Here is a 19,320-nt window from a genome sequence, read left to right on the forward strand (position 1 = left end):
AGTATTATTTATACATTTGGCCCCTAAAATCCCTGGGTTGTTTTAAATATGTTTTCATATTGAAGGGCTCTGGAGGATGTTTATTGGTAAATACTATTTACTGTCACGTGGAGATGCACCCATGTGAACTGGGTCCTAATTAATTTTTAGTGCAAATGTATATCTGGCTAGACAGTTCAGTTTTACGTAGCCAAAAAGACACGTATCAAACCTTGGAGAGAGATAAAGAGAACAGAGATAAAGTACCAGCCAATCATCTCCTAACTGCCATGTTACAGGCTGTGTTTGAAAAATGACAGTTAGGAGCTGTTTGGTTGGTACTTATCTCCGTCCATTTTATCTTTTTCCAAGGATTAGTATATAGGCCACTGAGTAGGAAAAATGGCAGTTAGCTGAATGGGTCGTATTTTATTTCTCTACTCTTTATTTTTATCCAAGATTCGATACAGCTCACCCATAAATTGGGAATACAGGACCAAGGGTTTGATTCAAAAATACCATCAGTTTGAAATCCAATAGAGGGATCCTGATGGCCAGAATCCCAACACATACCAGTCAGTAGTGAATGCACGTGCCTAGGGGCGGAGAACTTGTTTGGGGGCAGCACTTGGATGCTTGTGTTTGTACTGTCAGCTCAAAAAGTACCAGTAACTGCAAAATATTTTCACTGTACTGTACGGTGGGGGTAATTCCAAGTTGATCGCAGCAGGAAATTTTTTAGCAGTTGGGCAAAACCATGTGCACTGCAGGGGGGGGGGGGGGGAGATACAACATGTGCAGAGAGAGATAGATTTGGGTGTGGTGAGTTCAATCTGCAATCTAACTTGCAGTGTAAAAATAAAGCAGCCAGTATTTACCCTGCACAGAAACAAAATAACCCACCCAAATCTAACTCTCTCTGCAAATGTTATATCTGCCCCCCCTGCGGTGCACATGGTTTTGCCCACCTGCTAAAAAATTTCCTGCTGCGATCAACTTGGAATAACCCCCCATATGCCATTCTGAATGGAGTGTAAGTGTAAATGGGTAGGACATAGAGATGAGCGGGTTCGGTTCCTCGGAATCCGAACCCCCCCGAACTTCACCCAATTTACACGGGTCCGAGGCATACTCGGATTCTCACGTATGGCTCGGTTAACCCGAGCGCGCCCGAACGTCATCATCCCGCTGTCGGATTCTCGCGAGTTTCGGATTCTATATAAGGAGCCGCGCGTCGCCGCCATTTTTCACTCGTGCATTGGAAATGATAGTGAGAGGACGTGGCTGGCGTCCTCTCACTTTGTTTCAGGTGGCTGCATATCTTTAGTCTGGGGACCAGCAGTATTATAGGAGGAGTACAGTGCAGAGTTTTGCTGACCAGTGACCACCAGTATTATACGTTGTCTGCCTGAAAAACGCTCCATATCTGTGCTCAGTGTGCTGCATATATCTGTGCTCACACTGCTTTATTGTGGGGACTGGGGACCAGCAGTATTATATAGGAGGAGTACAGTGCAGAGTTTTGCTGACCAGTGACCACCAGTATACGTTGTCTGCCTGAAAAACGCTCCATATCTGTGCTGAGTATGCTGCATATATCTGTGCTCACACTGCTTTATTGTGGGGACTGGGGACCAGCAGTATTATATAGGAGGAGTACAGTGCAGAGTTTTGCTGACCAGTGACCAACAGTATACGTTGTCTGCCTGAAAAACGCTCCATATCTGTGCTCAGTGTGCTGCATATATCTGTGCTCACACTGCTTTATTGTGGGGACTGGGGACCAGCAGTATTATATAGGAGGAGTACAGTGCAGAGTTTTGCTGACCAGTGACCACCAGTATTATACGTTCTCTGCCTGAAAAACGCTCCATATCTGTGCTCAGTGTGCTGCATATATCTGTGCTCACACTGCTTTATTGTGGGGACTGGGGACCAGCAGTATTATATAGAAGGAGTACAGTGCAGAGTTTTGCTGACCAGTGACAACCAGTATTATACGTTCCCTGCCTGAAAAACGCTCCATATCTGTGCTGCATTGTAGTACAGGTTGAGTATCCCTTATCCAAACTGCTTGGGACCAGAGGTATTTTGGATATCGGATTATTCCGTATTTTGGAATAATTGCATACTATAATGAGATATCATGGTGATGGGACCTAAATCTAAGCACAGAATTCTTTTATGTTACATATACACCTTATACACACAGCCTGAAGGTAATTTTAGCCAATATTTTTTTATAACTTTGTGCATTAAACAAAGTGTGTGTGCATTCACACAATTCATTTATGTTTCATATACACCTTATACACACAGCCTGAAGGTCATTTAATACAATATTTTTTATAACTTTGTGTATTAAACAAAGTTTGTGTACATTGAGCCATCAAAAAACAAAGGTTTCACTATCTCACTCTCACTCAAAAAAGTCCGTATTTCGGAATATTCCGTATTTCGGAATATTTGGATATGGGATACTCAACCTGTATATAGTAGGAGTACAGTGCATAATTTTGCTGACCACCAGTATATAATATATAGGAGTACGGTACAGAAGACCACTGATCTACCTACCTCTGTGTCGTCAAGTAAACTATCCATCCATACCTGTGGTGCATTTCAGTTTTGCACAGTTTGCTGACCACCAGTATATAATATATAGCAGTACGGTACAGTAGGCCACTGCTCTACCTACCTCTGTGTCGTCAAGTATACTATCCATCCATACCTGTGGTGCATTTCAGTTTTGCACAGTTTGCTGACCACCAGTATATAATATATAGCAGTACGGTACAGTAGGCCACTGCTCTACCTACCTCTGTGTCGTCAAGTATACTATCCATCCATACCTGTGGTGCATTTCAGTTTTGCACAGTTTGCTGACCACCAGTATATAATATATAGCAGTACGGTACAGTAGGCCACTGCTCTACCTACCTCTGTGTCATCAAGTATACTATCCATCCATACCTGTGGTGCATTTAAGTTTTGCACAGTTTGCTGACCACCAGTATATAATATATAGCAGTACGGTACAGTAGGCCACTGCTCTACCTACCTCTGTGTCGTCAAGTATACTATCCATCCATACCTGTGGTGCATTTCAGTTTTGCACAGTTTGCTGACCACCAGTATATAATATATAGCAGTACGGTACAGTAGGCCACTGCTCTACCTACCTATGTGTCATCAAGTATACTATCCATCCATATCTGTGGTGCATTTAAGTTTTGCACAGTTTGCTGACCACCAGTATATAATATGTAGCATTACGGTACAGTAGGCCACTGCTCTACCTACCTCTGTGTCGTCAAGTATACTATCCATCCATACCTGTGGTGCATTTCAGTTTTGCACAGTTTGCTGACCACCAGTATATAATATATAGCAGTATGGTACAGTAGGCCACTGCTCTACCTACCTCTGTGTCGTCAAGTATACTATCCATCTATACCTGTGGTGCATTTCAGTTGTGCGCAGTATATATAGTAGTAGGCCATTGCTATTGATACTGGCATATAATTCCACACATTAAAAAATGGAGAACAAAAATGTGGAGGGTAAAATAGGGAAAGATCAAGATCCACTTCCACCTCGTGCTGAAGCTGCTGCCACTAGTTATGGCCGAGACGATTAAATGCCATCAACGTCGTCTGCCAAGGCCGATGCCCAATGTCATAGTAGAGAGCATGTAAAATCTAAAACACAAAAGTTCAGTAAAATGACCCAAAAATCAAAATTAAAAGCGTCTGAGGAGAAGCGTAAACTTGCCAATATGCCATTTACGACACGGAGTGGCAAGGAACGGCTGAGGCCCTGCCTATGTTCATGGCTAGTGGTTCAGCTTCACATGAGGATGGAAGCACTCATCCTCTCGCTAGAAAAATTAAATGACTTAAGCTGGCAAAAGCACAGCAAAGAACTGTGTGTTCTTCTAAATCACAAATCCCCAAGGAAAGTCCAATTGTGTCGGCTGCGATGCCTGACCTTCCCAACACTGGACGGGAAGAGGTGGCGCCTTCCACCATTTGCACGCCCCCTGCAAGTGCTGGAAGGAGCACCCGCAGTTCAGTTCCTGATAGTCAAATTGAAGATGTCACTGTTGAAGTACACCAGGATGAGTATATGGGTGTTGCTGGCGCTGAGCAGGAAATTGACAAGGAGGATTCTGATGGTGAGGTGGTTTGTTTAAGTCAGGCACCCGGGGAGACACCTGTTGTCCGTGGGACGAATATGGCCATTGACATGCCTGGTCAAATTACAAAAAAAATCACCTCTTCGGTGTGGAATTATTTTAACACAAATTCGGACAACAGGTGTCAAGCCGTGTGTTGCCTTTGTCAAGCTGTAATAAGTAGGGGTAAGGACGTTAACCACCTCGGAACATCCTCCCTTATACGTCACCTGCAGCGCATTCATCAGAAGTCAGTGACAAGTTCAAAAACTTTGGATGACAGAGGAAGCAGTCCACTGACCACTAAATCCCTTCCTCTTGTAACCAAGCTCCTGCAAACCACACCACCAACTCCCTCAGTGTCAATTTCCTCCTTACACAGGAAAGCCAATAGTCCTGCAGGCCATGTCACTGGCAAGTCTGACGAGTCCTCTCCTGCCTGGGATTCCTCCGATGCATCCTGTTGCTGCTGGGAGTCGATCGTCATCCCAGAGGGAAGACCACTTGTACTACTTCCAGTAAGCAATTGACTGTCCATAGCAGTCATCCTGCTGCAAAGCGGATAACTCAGGCCTTGGCAGCCTGGGCGGTGAGAAACGTGTTTCCGGTATCCACCGTTAATTCAAAGGCAACTACAGACTTGATTGAGATACTGTGTCCCCGGTACCAAATACCATCTAGGTTCCATTTCTCTAGGCAGGCGATACCGAAAATGTACACAGACCTCAGAAAAAGACTCACCAGTGTCCTAAAAAATGCAGTTGTACCCAATGTCCACTTAACCACGGACATGTGGACAAGTGGAGCAGGGCAGACTCAGGATTATATGACTGTGACAGCCCACTGGGTAGATGTATTGCCTCCCGCAGCAAGAACAGCAGCGGCGGCACCAGTAGCAGCATCTCGCAAACGCCAACTCGTTCCTAGGCAGGCTACGCTTTGTATCACCGCTTTCCAGAAGAGGCACACAGCTGACAACCTCTTACGGAAACTGAGGAACATCATCGCAGAATGGCTTAGCCCAAATGGACTCTCCTGGGGATTTGTGACATCAGACAATGCCAGCCATATTGTGCGTGCACTACATCTGGGCAATTTCCAGCACGTCCCATGTTTTGCACATACATTGAATTTGTTGGTGCATAATTATTTAAAAAACGACAGGGGCGTGCAAGAGATGCTGTCAGTGGCCCGAAGAATTGCGGGCCACTTTCGGCATTCAGCCACCGCGTGCTGAAGACTGGAGCACCAGCAAACACTCCTGAACCTGCCCTGCCATCATCTGAAGCAAGAGGTGGTAACGAGGTGGAATTCAACCCTCTATATGCTTCAGAGGATGGAGGAGCAGCAAAAGGCAATTCAAGCCTATACATCTGCCTACTATATAGGCAAAGGAGGGGGAATGCACCTGACTCAAGCGCAGTGGAGAATGATTTCAACGTTGTGCAAGGTTCTGCAACCCTTTGAACTTGCCACACGTGAAGTCAGTTCAGACACTGCCAGCCTGAGTCAGGTCATTCCCCTCATCAGGCTTTTGCAGAAGAAGCTGGAGACATTGAAGGAGGAGCTAAAACAGAGCGATTTCGCTACGCATGTGGGACTTGTGTATGGAGCCCTTAATTCGCTTAACCAGGATTCACGGGTGGTCAACCTGTTGAAATCAGAGCACTACATTTTGGCCACCGTGCTCGATCCTAGATTTAAAACCTACGTTGTATCTCTCTTTTCGGCAGACACAAGTCTGCAGAGGTTCAAAGACCTGCTGGTGAGAAAATTGTCAAGTCAAGCGGAACCTGACCCGTCAACAGCTCCTGCTTCACATTCTCCCACAACTGGGGGTGCGAGGAAACGGCTAAGAATTCTGAGCCCACCCGCTGGCCATGATGCAGGGCAGTCTGGAGCGAGTGCTGACATCTGGTCCGGACTGAAGGACCTGCCAACGATTACTAACATGTCGTCTACTGTCACTGCATATGATTCTCTCACCATTAAAAGAATGGTGGAGGATTATATGAGTGAACGCATCCAAGTAGGCACGTCAGACAGTCCGTACGTATACTTGCAGGAAAAAGAGGCAATTTGGAGGCCCTTGCAGAAACTGGCTTTATTTTACCTAAGTTGCCCACCCTCCAGTGTGTACTCCGAAAGAGTGTTTAGTGCAGCCGCTCACCTTGTCAGCAATCGGCGTACGAGGTTACTTCCAGAAAATGTGGAGAAGATGATGTTCATCAAAATTAATTATAATCAATTCCTCCGTGGAGACATTCACCAGCAATTGCCTCCAGAAAGTACACAGGGACCGGAGATGGTGGATTCCAGTGGGGACAAATTAATAATCTGTGAGGAGGGGGATGTACACAGTGAAAGGGGTGAGGAATCGGAGGATGATGATGAGGTGGACATCTTGCCTCTGTAGAGCCAGTTTATGCAAGGAGAGATTGATTGCTTCTTTTTTGGTGGGGGCCCAAACCAACCAGTCATTTCAGTCACAGTTGTGTGGCAGACCCTGTCTCTGAAATGATGGGTTTGTTAAAGTGTGCATGTCCTGTTTATACAACATAAGGATGGGTGGGAGGGCCCAAGGACAATTCCATCTTGCACCTCTTTTTTCTTTCATTTTTCTTTGCATCATGTGCTGTTTGTGTCGGCCACTTGTGTCGCTTAGCTTAGCCATCCAGCGACCTTGGTGCGCCTCTTTTTTTCTTTGCATCATGTGCTGTTTGGGGACTATTTTTTTGAAGTGCCATCCTGCCTGACACTGCAGTGCCACTCCTAGATGGGCCATGTATTTGTGTCGGCCACTTGGGTCGCTTCGCTTAGTCATCCAGCGACCTCGGTGCAAATTTTAGGATTAAAAATAATGGCCCTCATTCCGAGTCGTTCGCTCGGTATTTTTCATCGCATCGCAATGAAAATCCGCTTAGTACGCATGTGCAATATTCGCACTGCGACTGCGCCAAGTAATTTAACAATGAAGATAGTATTTTTACTCACGGCTTTTTCATCGCTCCGGCGATCGTAATGTGATTGACAGGAAATGGGTGTTACTGGGCGGAAACACAGCGTTTTATGGGCGTGTGGATGAAAACGCTACCGTTTCCGGAAAAAACGCAGGAGTGGCTGGAGAAACGGGGGAGTGTCTGAGCGAACGCTGGGTGTGTTTGTGACGTCAAACCAGGAACGACAAGCACTGAACTGATCGCACAGGCAGAGTAAGGTTGAAGTTACTCAGAAACTGCAAAGTAGTTTGTAATCGCAATATTGCGAATACATCGGTCGCAATTTTAAGAAGCTAAGATACACTCCCAGTAGGCGTAGGCTTAGCGTGTGTAACTCTGCTAAATTCGCCTTGCGACCGATCAACTCGGAATGAGGGCCAATATTGTGAGGTGTTCAGAATAGACTGAAAATTAGTGGAAATTATGGTTATTGAGGTTAATAATACTATGGGATCAAAATGACCCCCAAATTCTATGATTTAAGATGTTTTTGAGGGGTTTTTGTAAAAAACACCCGAATCCAAAACACACCCGAATCCGACAAAAAATTTTCAGGAAGGTTTTGCCAAAACGCGTCCGAATCCAAAACACGGCCGCGGAACCAAATCCAAAACATGTCCGGTGCACATCACTACTAGGATATGCACATACTGCCCCTGTAAGCTGTCCTACTTAGTAAATATGTATATATAATTAAAAATTAATATAGTTAGTTAGTGGCTTTTTGAAATTACTGCATTAGAGTAGCCATCATCAAATGAGGCTTATAAATAACCAATCAATAAAAATAATAAAATTAGGCAAGCAGGGGGCGGCTGTTACTGTTGTGCCTAAGGGCGGCCTCACCCCTAAATCTGCCCCTGATCCCAGTCACTATTTTTACCCTGCTCGTAACCCTAACCCACCCCTCCTGCACCCTAACCTCCCGCAGCCTAACCCTAACCTCCCCTCCTGCAGCCTAACCCTAACCATCTTTCTCCGCAGTCTAATCCTAATCTCCCTCACCCCCATAGCCTAACTCTAACCTCAACCCCTGTATTTACTAGTGATGAGCGCCTGAAATTTTTCGGGTTTTGTGTTTTGGTTTTGGGTTCGGTTCCGCGGCCGTGTTTTGGGTTCGACCGCGTTTTGGCAAAACCTCACCGAATTTTTTTTGTCGGATTCGGGTGTGTTTTGGATTCGGGTGTTTTTTTCAAAAAACCCTAAAAAAACAGCTTAAATCATAGAATTTGGGGGTCATTTTGATCCCATATTATTATTAACCTCAAAAACCATAATTTCCACTCATTTTCAGTCTATTCTGAATACCTCACACCTCACAATATTATTTTTAGTCCTAAAATTTGCACCGAGGTCGCTGGATGACTAAGCTAAGCGACCCTAGTGGCCGACACAAACACCTGGCCCATCTAGGAGTGGCACTGCAGTGTCACGCAGGATGTCCCTTCCAAAAAACCCTCCCCAAACAGCACATGACGCAAAGAAAAAAAGAGGCGCAATGAGGTAGCTGTGTGAGTAAGATTAGCGACCCTAGTGGCCGACACAAACACCGGGCCCATTTAGGAGTGGCACTGCAGTGTCACGCAGGATGTCCCTTCCAAAAAACCCTCCCCAAACAGCACATGACGCAAAGAAAAAAAGAGGCGCAATGAGGTAGCTGTGTGAGTAAGATTAGCGACCCTAGTGGCCGACACAAACACCGGGCCCATCTAGGAGTGGCACTGCAGTGTCACGTAGGATGTCCCTTCCAAAAAACCCTCCCCAAACAGCACATGACGCAAAGAAAAAAAGAGGCGCAATGAGGTAGCTGTGTGAGTAAGATTAGCGACTGTAGTGGCCGACACAAACACCGGGCCCATTTAGGAGTGGCACTGCAGTGTCACGCAGGATGTCCCTTCCAAAAAACCCTCCCCAAACAGCACATGACGCAAAGAAAAAAAGAGGCGCAATGAGGTAGCTGTGTGAGTAAGATTAGCGACCCTAGTGGCCGACACAAACACCGGGCCCATCTAGGAGTGGCACTGCAGTGTCACGCAGGATGTCCCTTCCAAAAAACCCTCCCCAAACAGCACATGACGCAAAGAAAAAAAGAGGCGCAATGAGGTAGCTGTGTGAGTAAGATTAGCGACCGTAGTGGCCGACACAAACACCGGGCCCATTTAGGAGTGGCACTGCAGTGTCACGCAGGATGTCCCTTCCAAAAAACCCTCCCCAAACAGCACATGACGCAAAGAAAAATAAAAGAAAAAAGAGGTGCAAGATGGAATTGTCCTTGGGCCCTCCCACCCACCCTTATGTTGTATAAACAAAACAGGACATGCACACTTTAACCAACCCATCATTTCAGTGACAGGGTCTGCCACACGACTGTGACTGAAATGACGGGTTGGTTTGGACCCCCCCCAAAAAAGAAGCAATTAATCTCTCCTTGCACAAACTGGCTCTACAGAGGCAAGATGTCCACCTCATCATCATCCTCCGATATATCACCGTGTACATCCCCCTCCTCACAGATTATCAATTCGTCCCCACTGGAATCCACCATCTCAGCTCCCTGTGTACTTTGTGGAGGCAATTGCTGCTGGTCAATGTCTCCGCGGAGGAATTGATTATAATTCATTTTAATGAACATCATCTTCTCCACATTTTCTGGATGTAACCTCGTACGCCGATTGCTGACAAGGTGAGCGGCGGCACTAAACACTCTTTCGGAGTACACACTTGTGGGAGGGCAACTTAGGTAGAATAAAGCCAGTTTGTGCAAGGGCCTCCAAATTGCCTCTTTTTCCTGCCAGTATAAGTATGGACTGTGTGACGTGCCTACTTGGATGCGGTCACTCATATAATCCTCCACCATTCTTTCAATGGGGAGAGAATCATATGCAGTGACAGTAGACGACATGTCCGTAATCGTTGTCAGGTCCTTCAGTCCGGACCAGATGTCAGCATCAGCAGTCGCTCCAGACTGCCCTGCATCACCGCCAGCGGGTGGGCTCGGAATTCTGAGCCTTTTCCTCGCACCCCCAGTTGCGGGAGAATGTGAAGGAGGAGATGTTGACAGGTCGCGTTCCGCTTGACTTGACAATTTTCTCACCAGCAGGTCTTTCAACCCCAGCAGACTTGTGTCTGCCGGAAAGAGAGATCCAAGGTAGGCTTTAAATCTAGGATCGAGCATGGTGGCCAAAATGTAGTGCTCTGATTTCAACAGATTGACCACCCGTGAATCCTTGTTAAGCGAATTAAGGGCTCCATCCACAAGTCCCACATGCCTAGCGGAATCGCTCCGTGTTAGCTCCTCCTTCAATGTCTCCAGCTTCTTCTGCAAAAGCCTGATGAGGGGAATGACCTGACTCAGGCTGGCAGTGTCTGAACTGACTTCACGTGTGGCAAGTTCAAAGGGCAGCAGAACCTTGCACAACGTTGAAATCATTCTCCACTGCGCTTGAGACAGGTGCATTCCACCTCCTATATCGTGCTCAATTGTATAGGCTTGAATGGCCTTTTGCTGCTCCTCCAACCTCTGAAGCATATAGAGGGTTGAATTCCACCTCGTTACCACTTCTTGCTTCAGATGATGGCAGGGCAGGTTCAGTAGTTTTTGGTGGTGCTCCAGTCTTCTGTACGTGGTGCCTGTACGCCGAAAGTGTCCCGCAATTCTTCTGGCCACCGACAGCATCTCTTGCACGCCCCTGTCGTTTTTTAAATAATTCTGCACCACCAAATTCAAGGTATGTGCAAAACATGGGACGTGCTGGAATTTGCCCATATTTAATGCACACACAATATTGCTGGCGTTGTCCGATGCCACAAATCCACAGGAGAGTCCAATTGGGGTAAGCCATTCCGCGATGATCTTCCTCAGTTGCCGTAAGAGGTTTTCAGCTGTGTGCGTATTCTGGAAAGCGGTGATACAAAGCGTAGCCTGCCTAGGAAAGAGTTGGCGTTTGCGAGATGCTGCTACTGGTGCCGCCGCTGCTGTTCTTGCGGCGGGAGTCCATACATCTACCCAGTGGGCTGTCACAGTCATATAGTCCTGACCCTGCCCTGCTCCACTTGTCCACATGTCCGTGGTTAAGTGGACATTGGGTACAGCTGCATTTTTTAGGACACTGGTGACTCTTTTTCTGAGGTCTGTGTACATTTTCGGTATCGCCTGCCTAGAGAAATGGAACCTAGATGGTATTTGGTACCGGGGACACAGTACCTCCAACAAGTCTCTAGTTGGCTCTGCAGTAATGATGGATACCGGAACCACGTTTCTCACCACCCAGGATGCCAAGGCCTCAGTTATCCGCTTTGCAGTAGGATGACTGCTGTGATATTTCATCTTCCTCGCAAAGGACTGTTGGACAGTCAATTGCTTGGTGGAAGTAGTAAAAGTGGTCTTACGACTTCCCCTCTGGGATGACCATCGACTCCCAGCAGCAACAACAGCAGCGCCAGCAGCAGTAGGCGTTACACGCAAGGATGCATCGGAGGAATCCCAGGCAGGAGAGGAATCATCAGAATTGCCAGTGACATGGCCTGCAGGACTATTGGCATTCCTGGGGAAGGAGGAAATTGACACTGAGGGAGTTGGTGGGGTGGTTTGCGTGAGCTTGGTTACAAGAGGAAGGGATTTACTGGTCAGTGGACTGCTTCCGCTGTCACCAAAAGTTTTTGAACTTGTCACTGACTTATTATGAATGCGCTGCAGGTGACGTATAAGGGAGGATGTTCCGAGGTGGTTAACGTCCTTACCCCTACTTATTACAGCTTGACAAAGGGAACACACGGCTTGACACCTGTTGTCCGCATTTCTGTTGAAATACCTCCACACCGAAGAGCTGATTTTTTTGGTATTTTCACCAGGCATGTCAACGGCCATATTCCTCCCACGGACAACAGGTGTCTCCCCGGGTGCCTGGCTTAAACAAACCACCTCACCATCAGAATCCTCCTGGTCAATTTCCTCCCCAGCGCCAGCAACACCCATATCCTCCTCATCCTGGTGTACTTCAACACTGACATCTTCAATCTGACTATCAGGAACTTGACTGCGGGTGCTCCTTCCAGCACTTGCAGGGGGCGTGCAAATGGTGGAAGGCGCATGCTCTTCACGTCCAGTGTTGGGAAGGTCAGGCATCGCAACCGACACAATTGGACTCTCCTTGTGGATTTGGGATTTTGAAGAACGCACAGTTCTTTGCGGTGCTACTGCTTTTGCCAGCTTGAGTCTTTTCATTTTTCTAGCGAGAGGCTGAGTGCCTCCATCCTCATGTGAAGCTGAACCACTAGCCATGAACATAGGCCAGGGCCTCAGCCGTTCCTTGCCACTCGTGTGGTAAATGGCATATTGGCAAGTTTACGCTTCTCCTCCGACAATTTTATTTTAGGTTTTGGGGTCCTTTTTTTACTGATATTTGGTGTTTTGGATTTGACATGCTCTGTACTATGACATTGGGCATCGGCCTTGGCAGACGACGTTGCTGGCATTTCATCGTCTCGGCCATGACTAGTGGCAGCAGCTTCAGCACGAGGTGGAAGTGGATCTTGATCTTTCCCTAATTTTGGAACCTCAACATTTTTGTTCTCCATATTTTAATAGGCACAACTAAAAGGCACCTCAGGTAAACAATGGAGATGGATGGATACTAGTATACAATTATGGACGGACTGCCGAGTGCCGACACAGAGGTAGCTACAGCCGTGGACTACCGTACTGTACTGTGTCTGCTGCTAATATAGACTGGTTGATAAAGAGATGTAGTAGTATGTATGTATAAAGAAGAAAGAAAAAAAAACCACGGGTAGGTGGTATACAATTATGGACGGACTGCCGAGTGCCGACACAGAGGTAGCTACAGCCGTGAACTACCGTACTGTACTGTGTCTGCTGCTAATATAGACTGGTTGATAAAGAGATGTAGTAGTATGTATGTATAAAGAAGAAAGAAAAAAAAACCACGGGTAGGTGGTATACAATTATGGACGGACTGCCGAGTGCCGACACAGAGGTAGCTACAGCCGTGGACTACCGTACTGTACTGTGTCTGCTGCTAATATAGACTGGTTGATAAAGAGATGTAGTAGTATGTATGTATAAAGAAGAAAGAAAAAAAAACCACGGGTAGGTGGTATACAATTATGGACGGACTGCCGAGTGCCAACACAGAGGTAGCTACAGCCGTGAACTACCGTACTGTACTGTGTCTGCTGCTAATATAGACTGATTGATAAAGAGATGTAGTAGTATGTATGTATAAAGAAGAAAGAAAAAAAAACCACGGGTAGGTGGTATACAATTATGGACGGACTGCCGAGTGCCGACACAGAGGTAGCTACAGCCGTGGACTACCGTACTGTACTGTTTCTGCTGCTAATATAGACTGGTTGATAAAGAGATGTAGTAGTATGTATGTATAAAGAAGAAAGAAAAAAAAACCACGGGTAGGTGGTATACAATTATGGACGGACTGCCGAGTGCCGACACAGAGGTAGCTACAGCCGTGGACTACCGTACTGTACTGTGTCTGCTGCTAATATAGACTGGTTGATAAAGAGATGTAGTAGTATGTATGTATAAAGAAGAAAGAAAAAAAAACCACGGGTAGGTGGTATACAATTATGGACGGACTGCCGAGTGCCGACACAGAGGTAGCTACAGCCGTGAACTACCGTACTGTACTGTGTCTGCTGCTAATATAGACTGGTTGATAAAGAGATGTAGTAGTATGTATGTATAAAGAAGAAAGAAAAAAAAACCACGGGTAGGTGGTATACAATTATGGACGGACTGCCGAGTGCCGACACAGAGGTAGCTACAGCCGTGGACTACCGTACTGTACTGTGTCTGCTGCTAATATAGACTGGTTGATAAAGAGATGTAGTAGTATGTATGTATAAAGAAGAAAGAAAAAAAAACCTCGGGTAGGTGGTATACAATTATGGACGGACTGCCGAGTGCCGACACAGAGGTAGCTACAGCCGTGAACTACCGTACTGTACTGTGTCTGCTGCTAATATAGACTGGTTGATAAAGAGATGTAGTAGTATGTATGTATAAAGAAGAAAGAAAAAAAAACCACGGGTAGGTGGTATACAATTATGGATGGACTGCCGAGTGCCGACACAGAGGTAGCTACAGCCGTGAACTACCGTACTGTGTCTGCTGCGACTGGATGATAAATAATGATATAAAAAATATATATATATCACTACTGCAGCCGGACAGGTATATATTATATAATGACGGACCTGCTGGACACTGTCTGTCAGCAGAATGAGTTTTTTATAGAATAAAAAAAAAAACACCACACAAGTGAAGTCACACGACGAGTGTTTAACTTTTTCAGGCAATCACAATATAGTATACTACTAACTATACTGGTGGTCAGTGTGGTCAGGTCACTGGTCAGTCACACTGGCAGTGGCACTCCTGCAGCAAAAGTGTGCACTGTTTAATTTTAATATAATATGTACTCCTGGCTCCTGCTATAACCTATAACTGGCACTGCAGTGCTCCCCAGTCTCCCCCACAATTATAAGCTGTGTGAGCTGAGCACAGTCAGATATATATACATAGATGATGCAGCACACTGGGCTGAGCAGTGCACACAGATATGGTATGTGACTGAGTCACTGTGTGTATCGTTTTTTTCAGGCAGAGAACGGATATATTAAATAAAACAAAACTGCACTGTCTGGTGGTCACTGTGGTCAGTCACTAGTAAACTCTGCACTCTCTACACTTCTACAGTACTCCTAAGCTCCAGTAAATCAGGTCAATCTCTCTCTCTCTCTCTCTCTTCTAATCTAAATGGAGAGGACGCCAGCCACGTCCTCTCCCTATCAATCTCAATGCACGTGTGAAAATGGCGGCGACGCGCGGCTCCTTATATAGAATCCGAGTCTCGCGAGAATCCGACAGCGTCATGATGACGTTCGGGCGCGCTCGGGTTAACCGAGCAAGGCGGGAGGATCCGAGTCTGCTCGGACCCGTGAAAAAAACCATGAAGTTCGGGCGGGTTCGGATTCAGAGAAACCGAACCCGCTCATCTCTAGTATTTACCTCCAGGATGTGTCAGGATTCTGGCCATTGGGATCCCACTCTTGGTCTCCCAACTGCTGGTATTTTGATGGCATCCCAGACCAAAGTTTAGTCATAAAATGTACCAGCAGCTAAATCAGCACTGTACAGTACATTTAGTATTTACTGTGAATTAATGTGGATAACTCAAGCATAATGAAAAGCTTATACAGTATGTTATGTATCCCACCCAAAAATAAACAATGAGCCAGATTCAGACCTGATCGCCGATGTGCGAAATCACACAATGGCTGAATTATCAAATGACTGCGCATGCCTATGCACCGCAATGCGCATGTGTGACGCCAGACAGGGACAGAATGGTGCGGAAAATTCAATCTCTAGGCGTACGCAAGGTGAATGACAGGAAGCGGGCGTTTAGGTGTGGTAACCGTTTTCTGGGAATGTCAGGAAAAATGCAGGCATTCCCAAGCGTTTTCTTGGAGGGTGTGTGACGTCAGCTCCGACCCCGATCAGCCTTATTCTATCGCACTACAGGAGTAAGTCCTGGGCTACGCAGAGACTGCACAGACTGGAAAAATCATTTGATAGTGAGTTGCGAACAGATTTACAGCTGTCCTCCCTCTGGTGAAGTTTTCGCACGGCGTACGCATGCATTTGCACACTTGCATGGGGTGGGTTTTCACTCTCTATGGGCGGCGGCTACCTGATCGCAGACCTCTTAATAAACGTAGAGGAGCAATCAGGTCTGAGTTAGGCCCAATATTTATTTTTTATAGGAAAATGGTTTCCTGGATATTGCTGGGCACACTTTACATCAGCTCCAGCCCTTATACTCTAAATGTATTCTAACACTAGTGTGAAATATTGGGGAAACAAAGTTATACCTGTATATATATGCTTGTGTGAGACATAAAATACTTCAACAGTAGCAGAATACAAATAAAAAATCTCTTGAAGTGTGAAACAATATGCAATAAATCCACTATTAAATAGCCTCTCAATCGCGTCCCCGCATTGCAAGTATTCCAGCCTATGTTTTACCTCCTGCATTACTGTATATTCAAAATAGACCATATGACAGGTTAGTTGTATAACAAATGGCTAAGATACAGTTGTGAGAATTACTACATTCCATGTGGGGTGCTTAGCACTAGTTTACATAAACCAGAAGCAAATTTACAATTCACATTAGGTACACCTCATTAATTATGGCTAAGTAAATCATTTTGTTTATGCATCTGTCATGTGTATTAGATGCAGAATATGATTTATATTTCTTTCTGAATTATATGAACCATGACTCCAAACATGATACATGGTGCTTTTGGTGACATTAGCTGCTGCTGTGTCTCAATACCACCCGTGTGCAGCTATTTATACAGCGCTGAGGCATTACTACAACTTGATGTCCTTAGAGAATAGGTTTAAGAGAGGAAAAGGGTTAAAAACATAGAAAACTGGAGAAAAACAGAGCTCTAAGCAGCATTGTCAACAGATTGCATTCCCACTGAGATGGAGATTATATAGAGGGTAGATATAAATAAAAGAGCATTACATGCCAGGTGGGTCATTTGTTAGTGATGTCACTTTGTTATTGTAAAGTGACCTTGGATAATAAGAAGGAAAGGATGCTAGAAGGGAGAGAATAGAGAAGTAGAGTGGCTGAGAGATGATAGTTGAATTCATGAGCTGGAAGGAGAGTAGAAGGGGTCATGCTCGCTATAGAGAATACATGCAGAAATGTGCTAGCCATAGAGAAGTCACGCAGAAACATGCTAGCCATAGAGAAGTCACGCAGAAACGTGCTAGCCATAGAGAAGACACGCAGAAATATGCTAGCCATAGAGAAGACACACAGAAACATGCTAGCCATAGAGAAGTCACGCAGAAACGTGCTAGCCTTAGAGAAGACATGCAGAAACATGCTAGCCATAGAGAAGTCATGCAGAAACGTGCTAGCCATAGATAAGACATGCAGAAATGTGCTAGCCATAGAGAAGACATGCAGAAACATGCTAGCCATAGAGAAGTCATGCAGAAACGTGCTAGCCATAGATAATACATGCAGAAATGTGCTAGCCCTAGAGAAGGCATGCAGAAACATGCTAGCCATAGAGAAGGCATGCAGAAACGTGCAAGCCATAGAGAAGACATGCAGAAATGTGCTAGCCATAGAGAATGCATGCAGAAACATGCTAGCCATAGAGAAGGCATGTAGGAACATGCTAGCCATAGAGAAGACATGCAGAAACATGCTAGCCATAGAGAATGCACGCAGAAATGTGCTAGCCATAGAGAATGCATGCAGAAATGTGCTAGCCATAGATAAGACATGCAGAAATGTGCTAGCCATAGAGAAGACATGCAGAAACATGCTAGCCATAGAGAAATCACGCAGAAACGTGCTAGCCATAGATAATACATGCAGAAATGTGCTAGCCATAGAGAAGGCATGCAGAAACATGCTAGCCATAGAGAAGGCATGCAGAAACATGCAAGCCATAGCAGAGTTGGCCCTAGCCAATTTGATGCCCTAGGCAAAATTTTGTCTGGTGCCCCCTAGCTCCGCCGCTAGTTCTGCATCTGTACCTGCAACGCTCAGGTAGTGGGGCCCACCGGGGGGTTACCCTGTGGGCCAGTTCAACTCTGCACAATGCCACACAGTAATGACCATAATACATATAATTCCACACAGTAATGCACCTTACACATATGCCCCACATTAGTAATGCCCATAATACACATAATGCCACACAGTAATGCACCTTACACATATGCCCCACATTAGTAATGCCCATAATACACATATACTGCCACAGATACTGCCACACTTGCTGGTTATACAAAAAGATCAGTATGAAACATGTAGAAACTGTCCATTCTCTTCACTATTCAGTGTGTTTGCTGGTGTCTGTTACTCCCATTAACTGCATGCACTTTACTTTATACTGTGGGAGCTAAATGTTCTGCCCTCCAGTCTGATGTGTCCAAAAGTCACGCTGCACTGATGTTTCATAAAGAAATAGCACAACGCAACTTACTGACCACGTTACAATGCTAGATGGCAGGGGAATTTTACGGTATGGACTGACTAGGAAATAAAGTGTGGGGAGAACACTGCTCATGTTATGTCCCTGCAGACACCTGGGGTTTGCACAGGGATAAGGGACACACACAGGATGGCAGGGTCCCCCTCCCACATGTGCACAAGCAGTATAGGTGATGTCAGGTTTCTGTGAAGCAGTCTTCCAAAATACACGTGTTATCATAAGAAGCAATCCAGTAATAACCTTATATAGTCAGTAAAAATGTCACAGGTCCAGGAATTGCATTTACTGGGCTTCTGCTGTCTGTCTGAGGTCTCACAAGTCAGGGGCATTCAAGCATGTCGGAGGAAGTTTAAGGCACAGTGTGCATTTTTTTTGACAAATGTAAACAGCAGTGTATACAAGTACTGATTGAATACATTTGGAAAGTAACAGTTAGTTTGCGGACTGTCCCTCTCAGCATGAGATACTGCAGGGACATGCTTGGATGCCCCTAGACATGCTTGAATGCCCTAGGCAAATGCCTAGCCTGCCTATAGCTAAGGCCGGCTCTGAGCCATAGAGAAGACATGCAGAAACATGCTAGCCATAGAGAAGGCATGCAGAAACATGCAAGCCATAGAGAAGACATGCAGAAATGTGCTAGCCATAGAGAATGCATGCAGAAACATGCTAGCCATAGAGAAGGCATGTAGGAACATGCTAGCCATAGAGAAGACATGCAGAAACATGCTAGCCATAGAGAATGCACGCAGAAATGTGCTAGCCATAGAGAATGAATGCAGAAATGTGCTAGCCATAGAGAAGGCATGTAGGAACATGCTAGCCATAGAGAAGAAATGCAGAAACATGCTAGCCATAGATAAGTCACACAGAAACGTGCTAGCCATAGAGAATATATGCAGAAATGTGCTAGCCATGGAGAAGGCATGTAGGAACGTGTTAGCCATAGAGAAGGCATGTAGGAACATGCTAGCCATAGAGAAGGCATGCAGAAACATAATAAGGCATACAGAAACATGCTAGCCATATAGAAGTCAGAAACGTGCTAGCCAAATAGAAAGCATGCAGAAACATGCTAGCAAT

This window comes from Pseudophryne corroboree, chromosome 9 (genome assembly GCF_028390025.1).
Source record: "Pseudophryne corroboree isolate aPseCor3 chromosome 9, aPseCor3.hap2, whole genome shotgun sequence".
Lineage (NCBI taxonomy): Eukaryota > Metazoa > Chordata > Amphibia > Anura > Myobatrachidae > Pseudophryne > Pseudophryne corroboree.